The sequence below is a fragment of the Salvelinus alpinus genome, chromosome 39 (genome assembly GCF_045679555.1).
Source record: "Salvelinus alpinus chromosome 39, SLU_Salpinus.1, whole genome shotgun sequence".
In the NCBI taxonomy this organism is placed as follows: Eukaryota; Metazoa; Chordata; class Actinopteri; order Salmoniformes; family Salmonidae; genus Salvelinus; species Salvelinus alpinus.
The window spans coordinates 5,965,439-5,978,038 of record NC_092124.1 but is presented as its reverse complement, the minus strand read 5'-3'; the positions used below and the strand labels follow the sequence as shown (position 1 = coordinate 5,978,038).

The following is a 12,600-nucleotide window of genomic DNA, read 5'->3' as shown; positions in this document are numbered from 1 at the left end:
GTCGTGAAACAATGTTGTTGGATGAAGGCATTGTCTGTATAGTTTTTTTGTCTTTTCTCACAGCATTGTCCCAGCCATATCCGCGTCAGCAGGAGGAATGAAGTCTTCCACAATAGTATGGGGCTTGCCTGTCCTAGCCACTCGGTAGCTCACCATATACGATGCTTCTAGCCCCTTCTTATTAATGGTATCTGTTGCTTTTATACATGTCTTACTACTTGTCTTAATTCTCGCTCAAAAAACACCTGTGGCTTATTTTTCAAATTGGCATGTTTTGTTTCTAAATGTCTGCACAAGAGTGAAGGTTTCATTGAGTTGTGAGATAGTACTTTTGCACATATAACATACTGTGGCTGAGGAAAGGCACTACTCCCAATATAAGTGAACCCCAAATAAATGTAGTTCTCGTCATATTTGCGCCTCTTTGATGGTCTAACGTCCCTGTCTGTTGTTTGGTGCTTTCTTGAGTAAGGGGGCAGTAGCTCTTCGGCTGCATCAGATTCACAACTGTCAGTGTCCATGCTAGCTGGGCTAACAACAAATGTAGAATTACTGATGTTAGCATTGGATGTGCACGTGGAAGCAGAACAACTTGTGTCGTTGACAGGTGCAGGTGTAGTACTGCTGGTAGTAGCAGTACTACCAGTAGAGCTGGTGTGTGTCTCTATGGATGAGGGCCGTACTTTTTTTTTACCATTTATCAATTTTCGAGCAAACGGAATGAGCAGCAGCTACGTTTGGCTACATACGGATCGTTAGTGGAATTCCCGCGAGAGAGTAATGGTTAATGTGATTGGATGTTAATTATTTGATTAGGCTACCTGTATTTGACATTGTGTTGTTATTTCGCTGAACACAAGATGGTTTCATTTTATTTTTGGCTACTCAGGCGAGAAAAAAACCTCACCCAAATGTATAGCCCGTTGAAAAATATAAATGGACTGTTTGAAAATGTGAAGTTTTTTTTTTTTTAACATTGTGAATCAGATTTATATTTGGTGTACCCCTGACAGCATTGCGCGTTACGCGTACCCCAGTTAGGGAATACCTGCTCTTTAGCAGGGGTGGGCAACTCCAGTCCTCGAGGGCCTGATTGGTGACCTCGTGTTCCGAGTTCCCTCTCGTCCTTGGATACCCCTGGCTTCACAGCCATAACCCTCACATCGACTGGTCTGTGGGCACTATCAAGCAGTGGGGTCCTACGTGCCAAGCCACTTGTATCTTCCCAAGTTCCCCGAGTTCCCCTCCCGAGTCTCTAGAATCCATCGACCTGTCCCGAGTTCCCGAGTGTTACCATGACCTCAAACCGGTATTTAGCAAACAGAGGGCCACCAAACTACCACCCCATAGACCTTACGATTGCCCCATCGACCTGTTTCCGGGCACCTGCCCCCCCAGGGGTCGGATCTTTTCCCTATCTCCTCCCGAACGAGCTGCTATGGATACCTACATCAAGGACGCTCTGGCAGCAGGCCTCATGCGTTCATCCACCTCGCCGGCGGGAGCAGGGTTTTTCTTTGTGGCCAAAAAATACGGGGGATTACGTCCTTGCATCGACTACCGGGGACTTAATGCCATAACCGTCCGTAACCGCTACCCGCTACCCCTTATGGCCACAGCCTTTGAGCTGCTCCAGGAAGCAGTGGTCTTCACTAAGCTTGACCTGCGGAACGCATACCATCTTGTGCGGATCAAACCCGGTGACGAGTGGAAGACCGCTTTCAACACGCCTACTGGTCACTACGAATACTTGGTGATGCCCTTCGGCCTGACCAACGCCCCGGCTGTGTTCCAAGCGCTCATAAACGATGTGCTTAGGGATATGCTTAACATTTTCGTGTTTGTTTACTTGGATGACATCCTCATCTTTTCGAGCTCCCTTCAAGAACACACTAAGCATGTCAGACAAGTGCTCAAACGCCTCCTAGACAGCCATTTGTACGTTAAGCCGGAAAAGTGTGAATTCCATTCCTCTCGAGTACAGTTCCTGGGATTTGTAGTGGAACCCGGTCGAGTCCAGATGGACCCCAAGAAGGTAGGGGCGGTAGCAGATTGGCCCACCCCCAAGTCCGTTAAGGAAGTTCAGCGTTTCCTGGGCTTCACTAACTTCTACCGCAAGTTCATCAAGAACTTCAGCTCGGTGGCAGCCCCTCTCTCAGCTTTAACCAAGGGTGGCAACACAAGGTTTCTGTGGGGAAGAGAAGCTGAGACGGCCTTCCAAGGACTCAAGCAGCGCATCCTCTCTGCTCCCATCCTGACACTACCGACGGCGGATGAACCTTTTGTGGTGGAGGTAGACGCATCAGAGGTTGGTGTTGGAGCTGTCCTGTCTCAGAGGGGTGAAGACAAGAGGCTTCATCCTTGCGCCTTCTTCTCTCACCGGCTTACCCCGGCCGAGAGGAATTACGATGTGGGGGATCGTGAACTCCTAGCGGTTAAGATGGCATTGAAGGAATGGAGACACTGGCTCGAGGGGGCTTCTCAACCATTTCAAGTGCTTACGGACCACAAAAATCTGGAGTATATCCAGCAGGCGTAGCGGTTGAACTCCAGACAAGCTCGATGGTCTCTTTTCTTCAGCCGATTCCAGTTTATTCTCACCTATAGACCCGGGTCGAAGAATCTCAAACCGGATGCCTTGTCACGAGTCTACTCTCCTGCCATTCGAGAAGATACTGACATGACTGTTCTTCCTGCCGCTAAGATTGTGGCTCCGATCTCGTGGCAAGTGGAGGATACCGTGAACCAAGCTCAAGCCATCGAACCGGGCCCTGGAGGAGGTCCTGCTAATCGGTTGTTTGTTCCCAAGGCAGCAAGGTCCCAAGTCCTTCTGTGGGGGCACTCCTCTCGCCTCACCTGTCACCCGGGCGTAGGTCGCACCTTGGAGTTCATCCAGCGTAAGTTCTGGTGGCCCACCATAAAAGAAGACGTTGCCACTTTCGTCAAGGCCTGTTCCGTGTGCTGCCAGGGCAAATCTTCTCACCTCCGCCCTCAAGGACTCCTTCACCCTTTATCTATTCCCCACCGACCCTGGTCCCATATCTCGCTGGACTTTATTACTGGCCTTCCTCCGTCCCATGGTAATACTACGATCCTAGTCATCATCGACAGGTTTTCTAAGGCGGCCAGGTTTGTTCCCTTGACCAAATTACCTTCTGCCAAGGAAACAGCTGAGTTGGTGATTAACCATGTGTTCCGAGTCTTTGGCATCCCGCAAGATATGGTTTCCGACAGAGGTCCCCAGTTCGCCTCAAGGTTTTGGAAGGCCTTCTGCCAACTCATAGGGGCCACGGTCAGTTTATCTTCAGGGTACCATCCGGAGTCCAACGGCCAAACTGAGAGGATGAATCAGGAGCTGGAAACCACCCTCAGATGTATGGTTTCCAACAACCCATCCACATGGTCATCCTTCATTGTTTGGGCTGAGTACGCGCACAACACCTTGTGCTCCTCCTCCACTGGTATATCCCCGCACGAGTGTCAGTTTGGCTATGCTCCTCTATTGTTCCCGGACCAGGAGGCAGAAGTCAGAGTGCCTTCAGCCTCGAGGTTCATCAGACGCTGTCGGCTTACGTGGAAGAAGGCCCGTCTTAATCTTCTGCGTTCCTCACAGCAGTACCAACGACAAGCCAACAGACGTCGCCGTCCCGGTCCTACCCTGTACCCCGGCCAGAGAGTATGGCTCTCAACAAAAAACTTACCGCTACGGGTGGAGTCTCGCAAGCTGTCCCAGAGATTCATCGGACCCTTTAAGATTGCCAGGAGAGTCAATCCCGTTACTTTTCGCCTGCACTTACCCAGATCCCTTAAAATCAATCCCACATTTCACATTTCTTTATTAAAACCTGTTGTTTTTTCTCCCCTTATTCCGGCAGGCAGACCTCCCCCTCCGCCCCGTGTCATCGGAGGCCAGTCGGCTTATACCGTCCACCGGATACTGGACTCCCGCCGGGTGCAGCGGTCCTGGCAGTATCTGGTGGACTGGGAAGGCTACGGTCCCGAGGAGCGCTCCTGGGTTCCTGCCAAGGACATACTGGACCCTGACCTCATTCGTCAGTTCAGGGCCCTCCACCCTGAGAAGGCTGGTAGGAACGTCAGGAGCCGTTCCTAGGAGGGGGATTCTGTCAGGTTTTGGCCAAGACTGTTCTGTTTTTTTGTCACTAGATGTCCCCATTGCACCTTTTTTGTACCTTTTGTTTTTCCCTTGCTCTAATTATTGTTTGCACCTGTATGTTAGCACCCAGCCCCAGCCCAAGCCTTGTTGTGTACATATATTTTTCTCTTGTTGGATTTTCCAGAGGTTCTCTGGTTTTGTTCTTTTGTATTTTGGATGAGTCTTTTGAGGTTTGTTTTTCCCTTGCTGTTTTTACCACTTTGTGGATTTTCTTTGTATTTTGGAAGATATCTATTTTTTATTAAACCACCATCTCTAGTACTGCTGTGTCTGCCTCATCTTCTGGGTTCTGCCGATTTAGTGACTGTTTCTCGCACCGGGTCCTGACAACTCTATCTGTAGAAAAAGGCATTCCCTAGAGCTGTATATTTATTCATGAATGCAAGCAGAGTTTTAACCCAGAATATTTTTTCTAACATTTTTATGCAGAGTAATAAAATAAATAAAAAACAAGCAATGACCACTTGTGTTTGTGAAAGCTGTGGGGCGAGAGAGGATCAGTTGTATCAGGGACATGGGTTTGTGTCTGTGTCACGTTCTGACCTTAGTTCCTTTTTTATGTCTCTATTTCGGTTTGGTCAGGGCGTGAGTTGGGGTGGGCATTCTATGTTTTGTTCTATGTTTTGTATTTCTGTGTTTGGCCTGGTATGGTTCCCAATCAGAGGCAGCTGTCAATCGCTGTCTCTGATTGAGAACCATACTTAGGTAGCCTGTTCCCACCTGTATTTGTGGGTAGTTGTTTCCTGTTTTGTGTTGTGTCACCTGATAGGACTGTTTCGTTTTTTCGTTGTTTCACCTTTGTTATTTTGTATTCAGTGTTCAGTTTAATAAATTTAACATGGACACGTACCACGCTGCATTTTGGTCCGATCCTTCCTATTCCTCATCAGACGAGGACGACGATCGTTACAGTCTGTATGTCATTAAGATATCCACTAAGAGGGGAAAACAATAAAACAATATACCCAATAATAAAAAATTATTTATATCCCCAACAATAAAACAATATATGTAATTAAATGATATGCTTGTAATTGTGACGTGTTAAGTAGGATATAGCCCGGTATCACACCAGGGTTCACACTATTTGTTTTTCTGTCAAAGACGTTAGCTGCACTTGATTGATCTCACCTGATGCAACAGCATCAATGGAATAGTTCCAAAAGTACAGACCCCTGCCCATCTGGCACTCAATACCAGCTCAATTAAACACTCAAAGCAATTTAAACAAAACAAATACTATTTAAACCCAGGTCTGTCCTGTATTGCTTATACTATTTCTAACTCCTGTTATCCTCTACTCTGTGATGGATATCAGGAATACATCTGGCCCTGACCCCATCCTATCCTCTACGATGCATCTGGCCCACTACAACCTGGGCATCGTGGCCAAAGTCTCCATTATCATCACCCTGGTGGAGATCCCTGGCCTTATCCTCACCTACATCCACAACCTGCTCAAAAGAAAAGTATGCATTTTATTAGATTCACTGTCATGGGCCAATAACCAGCTCAAAGGCAAGTACATTCATACATTCACCTACATCCACGGTCAGGAGGAAAAGCTTAATTTCCAATAGTTCCAAGCGGTCAAAGCCATTAGTTTTTTGAGACAGGGGGTGACACCAAAGCTGTGTTGTATTCATTAGGTTTGTCTTAGCAAATGTTCAAAGACGCCTTACGGTACATTTCAAGCTCAAAACATGTTTCAACACCAATGACAATGATGACAATAACCGTGGCCATTTGCATGCCAAATAATCGTTACTCAAAATTCCATTATCATCACAGCCCGAATCAAACAGACCTTTAATTTCTGTTTTATTGAAGTTCATTCCAGTTCATTGTCTTACTTTTCCATAAAAACAACCATTTATTATCCATGTTAAGATGTACAGAACAGTTTTCATTTTCATTTGATGATACAACTTCAATGTGGATATTCTAATCACGTGACATGTCAACCTGACTAAATATACTCATTTGGAAATATATTGATACATTTGTATTGTATTTGTGTTTATTATGGAACCCAATTAGCTGCTACCAAGGCATTTAATGATTTGTAAATGATATGTTATGAAAAACAGTTCTCGCTCCATCTTTTAATCAGTCTGTGTGATTGACAGGAGAGATGAGAGGAGCTGAGTTTTTATCATTATCATTATTACAGGGGACGAAGAAGGGAAAGAGTGTCTCTGTAAAGGTGCAGCCAGTGAAAGAGTAGATATGAGACCTGACCTCCACATCATAAAAGGAGACCTGACCCTCCTCATAGTCCACAAACACCCCCACCTTCTGGGGCTTCTCGCTCAGGGAGAGACAGACTTGCGGTGAGGCACAGGCTGTGTACTGATTCCCATCCCTTAGGACCACAGTCCAGAGTCCATCCTCAGGTCGAGGTGATATATTCTCCTTCCTGCCTATGGACTCTCTGGCCACTCCTAAAGTCCACCTAGTCTTCCCCTTAACCGTCACCTCATAGTAAAATCTCCCTGAGGAGAAGCCATCCTTTCCAAGGACAATGGGATACTGATCAAACTGTTTTGGATTGTCAGGAAGATTCTGTGGTGTGTCTCCACATCTTACTTGTTTGCCATCCTCAGACAGGATGAGATATAGATGTGCTGTATCAGGGTCCAGAGTCACATCCACTGCATACTGCTGAAGTCTCCTCAGTTTGACTTCAGGTAGCCTCTCCATCTCCTTATTCAGTGTCTCCTCCAGCTGAAACACAGCTTTTCTCACAGTCCCCACACACAGATCACTGATCTCAGACCAGTCCTTGGTGGGTGGAGGGGTGCACACTAGAGATGAGAAGCTCTGGAGAAGTTGGTGGTGGTCCTCACTGTGTGAGAGCTGCTTCAGCTCAGTGCTTTTCCTCTTGAGCTCAGTGATTTCCTGCTCCAGTTCTTTAATGAGCCCTCATCCTGCCTCTACTGCTTCCTGCTTCTAACAAGCTCAACCTGGCTTTTCTCAATGGAGCGCACCAGAGCAGTGAAGACCTCTCTGCTATCTCTCTCTTTGCATCTCTCTTGCTGAGAACTACTGAGAGTTTGATCTCTTTAACCTTCTGCAGTCACTCCTGGATAATCTGCTGCACTTCTGCCTCAGGTTTCCCCGAGCTGAGCCTTCCTCTCTCCACACTCTTCCTCTAGCACTGGTTCCCAAACTTTTTATAGTCCCGTACCCATTCAAACATTCAACCTCCAGCTGCGTACCCCCTATACAACCAGGGTCAGAGCACTCTCAAATGTTGTTTTTTGCCATCATTGTAAGCCTGCCACACACACACTATACAATACATTTATTAAGCATAAGAATGAGTGTGAGTTTTTGTCACAATCTGGCTCGTGGGAAGTGACAAAGCGGTCTTACAGGACCAGGGCACAAATAATAATAATCAATTTTTTATTTTTTATTTAACCATCTTACATAAAACCTTATTTGTTCATCGAAAATGGTGAATAACTCGCCACAGGTTAATGAGAAGGGTGAAGCGCAGAAAGGATGCACATACTGTAACTCTGCAATGTTGTATTGGAGAGAGTCTCAGTCTTAAATCATTTTCCACACACAGTCAGTGCCTATATTTAGTTTTCATGCTAGTGAGGGCCGAGAATCCACTCTGACATAGGTAAATGGTTGCAAAGGGCATCAGTGTCTTAACAGCGCGATTTGCCAAGGCAGAATAATCTAAATGTGCAGCCCATTCCAGAAATCTGGCAGTGGCTTCTGATTAAATTCAATTTTCACAGAACCGCTTGTTGCAATTTCAATGAGGCTCTCTTGTTCAGATATCGGTGTGGACTGGAGACAGGGCAAGAAAGGGATAACGAATCCAGTTGTTTGTGTCATCAGTTTCGGGAAAGTACCTGCGTAATTGCACACCCAGGTCACTCGGGTGCTTCGCTATATCACATTTGACATTGTCCGTAAGCTTGAGTTAATTTCCACACACAAAATCAGACAATGATGGAAATACCTGTGTGTTGTCCTTGTTGATGCAGACAGAGAAGAGCTCCATCTTCATAATCTTAGCCTCAATTTTGTCCCGCACATTGAATATAGTTGTGGAGAGTCCCTGTAATCCTAGATTCAGATCATTCAGGCGAGAAAAAACATCACCCAGATAGGCCAGTCGTGTAAGAAACTCGTCATCAAGAGGTCGGACAAGTGAAAATTATGGTCAGTAAAGAAAACTTTAAGCTTGTCTCTCAATTAAAAAAACGCGTCAATACTTTGCCCCTTGATAACCAGCGGACTTCTGTATGTTGTAAAAGCGTTACATGGTCGCTGCCCATATCATTGAATAGTGCAGAAAATACATGAGAGTTCAGGGGCCTTGCTTTAACAAAGTTAACCATTTTCACTGTCTAAAACGTCTTTCAAGCTGTCTGTCATTCCCTTGGCAGCAAGAGCCTCTCGGTGGATGCTGCAGTGTACCCAAGTGGCGTCGGGAGCAACTGCTTGCATGTGCGTTACCACTCCACTATGTCTCCCTGTCATGGCTTTTGCACCATCAGTATAGATACCAACACATCTTGACCACCAAAGTCCATTTAATGTCACAAAGCTGTCCAGTACTGTGCTGTCCTGTCCAGTAAAAATATCCTCTCCTGTTTCCAGTGGTTTGCAGAAGAGGATGTCTTCCTTAATTGACACCCCTTAAACGTAACGGACATATACCAGGAGCTGTGCCAGGCCCGCCACGTCTGTTGACTCATCCAGCTGTAACGCATAGAGTTCACTGGCTTGTATGTGAAGCAGTAATTGTTTCAAAACATCTCCTGCCATGTCACTGATGTGTCGTGAAACAATGTTGTTGGATGAAGGCATTGTCTGTATAGTTTTTTTGTCTTTTCTCACAGCATTGTCCCAGCCATATCCGCGTCAGCAGGAGGAATGAAGTCTTCCACAATAGTATGGGGCTTGCCTGTCCTAGCCACTCGGTAGCTCACCATATACGATGCTTCTAGCCCCTTCTTATTAATGGTATCTGTTGCTTTTATACATGTCTTACTACTTGTCTTAATTCTCGCTCAAAAAACACCTGTGGCTTATTTTTCAAATTGGCATGTTTTGTTTCTAAATGTCTGCACAAGAGTGAAGGTTTCATTGAGTTGTGAGATAGTACTTTTGCACATATAACATACTGTGGCTGAGGAAAGGCACTACTCCCAATATAAGTGAACCCCAAATAAATGTAGTTCTCGTCATATTTGCGCCTCTTTGATGGTCTAACGTCCCTGTCTGTTGTTTGGTGCTTTCTTGAGTAAGGGGGCAGTAGCTCTTCGGCTGCATCAGATTCACAACTGTCAGTGTCCATGCTAGCTGGGCTAACAACAAATGTAGAATTACTGATGTTAGCATTGGATGTGCACGTGGAAGTAGAACAACTTGTGTCGTTGACAGGTGCAGGTGTAGTACTGCTGGTAGTAGCAGTACTACCAGTAGAGCTGGTGTGTGTCTCTATGGATGAGGGCCGTACTTTTTTTTTACCATTTATCAATTTTCGAGCAAACGGAATGAGCAGCAGCTACGTTTGGCTACATACGGATCGTTAGTGGAATTCCCGCGAGAGAGTAATGGTTAATGTGATTGGATGTTAATTATTTGATTAGGCTACCTGTATTTGACATTGTGTTGTTATTTCGCTGAACACAAGATGGTTTCATTTTATTTTTGGCTACTCAGGCGAGAAAAAAACCTCACCCAAATGTATAGCCCGTTGAAAAATATAAATGGACTGTTTGAAAATGTGAAGTTTTTTTTTTTTTAACATTGTGAATCAGATTTATATTTGGTGTACCCCTGACAGCATTGCGCGTTACGCGTACCCCAGTTAGGGAATACCTGCTCTTTAGCAGGGGTGGGCAACTCCAGTCCTCGAGGGCCTGATTGGTGTCACACGTTTTCTCCATCCCTAGCAAACACAACCGATTAATCAAATTGCATTCTGAACTGAAGATCATGTTTAGGTGATTATTGGAGTCAGGTGTGTTAGCTGGGGCTGGGGCAAAACTGTGACGCCAATCAGGCCATCGAGGACTGGAATTGCCCACCCCTGCTCTATAGGAATAGTGTCATGAGTCTTGTGGTCTGCCTCAGTGCAGAACTGACACACACATGTCTGGTCGGTCCTACAGAACAGCTCCAGGAGTCTGTCATGCTTCTTACAGATCCTGTCTTCCAGGTTCTCCACAGGGTCGATCAGCTTGTGTCTCTTGAAGGCTGGGGCTATCTGAGAGGCCAGACACACCAGGCAGGACTTCAGGGCATTGCGCTTCGTCCCAGTGCAGACGTCACAATGCACTTTTCCAGGTTTGGCAGGGGACTTATCTTTACCTCTGTCTCTTATACTTTTAAAGTTATTTAGAACCTCTCTGAAAGTTGTGTTGACACAAAGCTTCGGTCGTCTGGAGAATTTCTCCTGACACAGTGGACACTGACAGAGGTCCTGGCTATTCCAGTACTTTGTGACACAGGCCATGCAGAAGTTGTGTCCACATGAAGTGGAGACTGGCTCAGTGAACACATCCAGACAGATTGAGCACAGGAACTGCTCTTCAGACAGGAGACTGCTGGAGGAAGCCATATATATATATATAGAGAGAGCAAAGTCGAAACTGTAAAGCATAGTTAAAGTTCAACGTTTTTATTTAGAAAATTGCAGCAAACCTTCAGATCAAAAGAGTAATAGACTCCAGCTCCAGATTATAATCAATTAGTCAATAATACAATATATATGTTTTTTAACTGAGCATTGTCCATTTCCTGGAATGAGTCAGCTCTCGATAGTTTCAGTGACATTGTCAACACGGCATTAAGGGATATTAACCAATCTTGCTGAAAGTTGTTTAACCGTACTACATATAGTTTAAATTGGTCAATTTACTAAATATAGTTCAACATAGGTACTGTAGATAAAGAACAGGATATTACCATAAAATAAATGTACACAGTAATATTTCTTCACCAATCCCTGTAAATCTCTACTCACCTGTGTCTGTGTAAAAGAGTGTGGGCGTGTTCTCAGATTCTTCTCTAGTATATACTATAGTTTTAAAAAAACATAGCAGACTGTGTAGCAGTTTAAGATAGATTTCCGAAGAGTTTAAGGGAGTTTATTCATGTGTACAACATACAGCATGTCTAGCAACTTTAGTTTCACATTACCAAAGTGACAAGAACATGCTCCTCCCCACCCAATGCTGCTCTTTGCTCTGTAACAGAATTAACCCTTCACATGGCTGATCTCTCTCTTCATTCTTGATACATTGTTTAACCATCTAAAATCAAACAAGGTTTAAGCAGGAGTTTAAACAGGAGTGTTAATTGTTTTACTAATCTAAGTAGAAGAAGTGTGAATCAGAAATGTTAAATAAAGACCTATTGCAGGTGTATGGAAGGTTTTCAGACAACAACAACAGTTAAAATTCCACATTGGGATGAAAAAGTAGTGTCAGTTTGAGAAGTTTTGGCCATTAATTAAGAAGCAAGAAATATCCCAGATGGTGCCTTTAAACATACTCACTTTGACTTATACCAACTACCAGTTTATCAAGTCCAGCCAGACAATGGGTGAAAGGAGAAAATGCAGAATGGAAAATGCCAGTACTCGCTGTATGCTGAAAGCCTGCATCTGCTGCTTGTGGTGCCTGAAGAAGTGTCTAATGAAATGCAGGTCCTACAAGTACTGAAGTTGCATTATGTTAAAGGCAACACATGATCATAACTGACAATCCCTAAAATGTGGTGAAAATGTGTCAATACTGCTTATTGAGTTGGTCTCTTTCATATATTTATTGGAGGAAAAAAAAACAAATGTGCAGGACGTAACAAAACAGGCCACTTGGTGGCAGACAACCCACACGGCATCCATTAACAACAACAGATAAAACACCCGACAAACAATTGACAACAAAAACAAAGAGCAATGATGGTAATACAGTTATGGTCCTTTACAATATCAAGATGGTGATCTTGAGCTTGGGTTAAAACACAATCAAATCGGTGCATCGTTCCGGACCTGTATAGGCCGTAAATCCCTAAATTGTGGCAACATTGGGTCATTACTAAATTAAATAAAAGGTGAAATATATATATTTTTTTTAAATACTGCTTATTGAGTTTGTATTACTGTTTCCATAGAAAAAGGGATGTCTAATCCACAAATTCCCCATTTGTGGTGTACATTACCATCACAGAGAATGTTAAAATGTAATGTGCTTTAGGTGAAAGATACATATTTCACACACTGTGCATGTCTAGAGTAAGCAGGTGTCCCTCCTCCCATTGGTCTAAGTAGGCCTACTGTAACCTGACAACAGATAAAACCTGAGCTGTGCTGCCTGAGAAACCAAGCCACACAAAGCGTATGTGTTGTCCAAGCCACATTCTCATACTACCTCCCTCTTAAAAGA

General features: G+C 44.6%; 1 protein-coding gene and 1 pseudogene across 1 annotated transcript in view; both read right to left on the bottom strand.

The window, feature by feature from the left end:
- LOC139566867 (E3 ubiquitin-protein ligase TRIM39-like) overlaps window positions 1-11,331 on the bottom strand; it is a 46,732-nt gene extending 35,401 nt beyond the window's left edge. Inside the window, exon 1 of the mRNA XM_071388190.1 lies at window positions 11,178-11,331. The gene's annotated coding sequence lies outside the window, so the exon portion shown is untranslated. The remainder of the gene's footprint in view (window positions 1-11,177) is intronic.
- Window positions 6,094-10,772, bottom strand: LOC139566910 (E3 ubiquitin-protein ligase TRIM21-like; annotated as a pseudogene).
- Window positions 11,332-12,600: the final 1,269 nt, after the last annotated feature.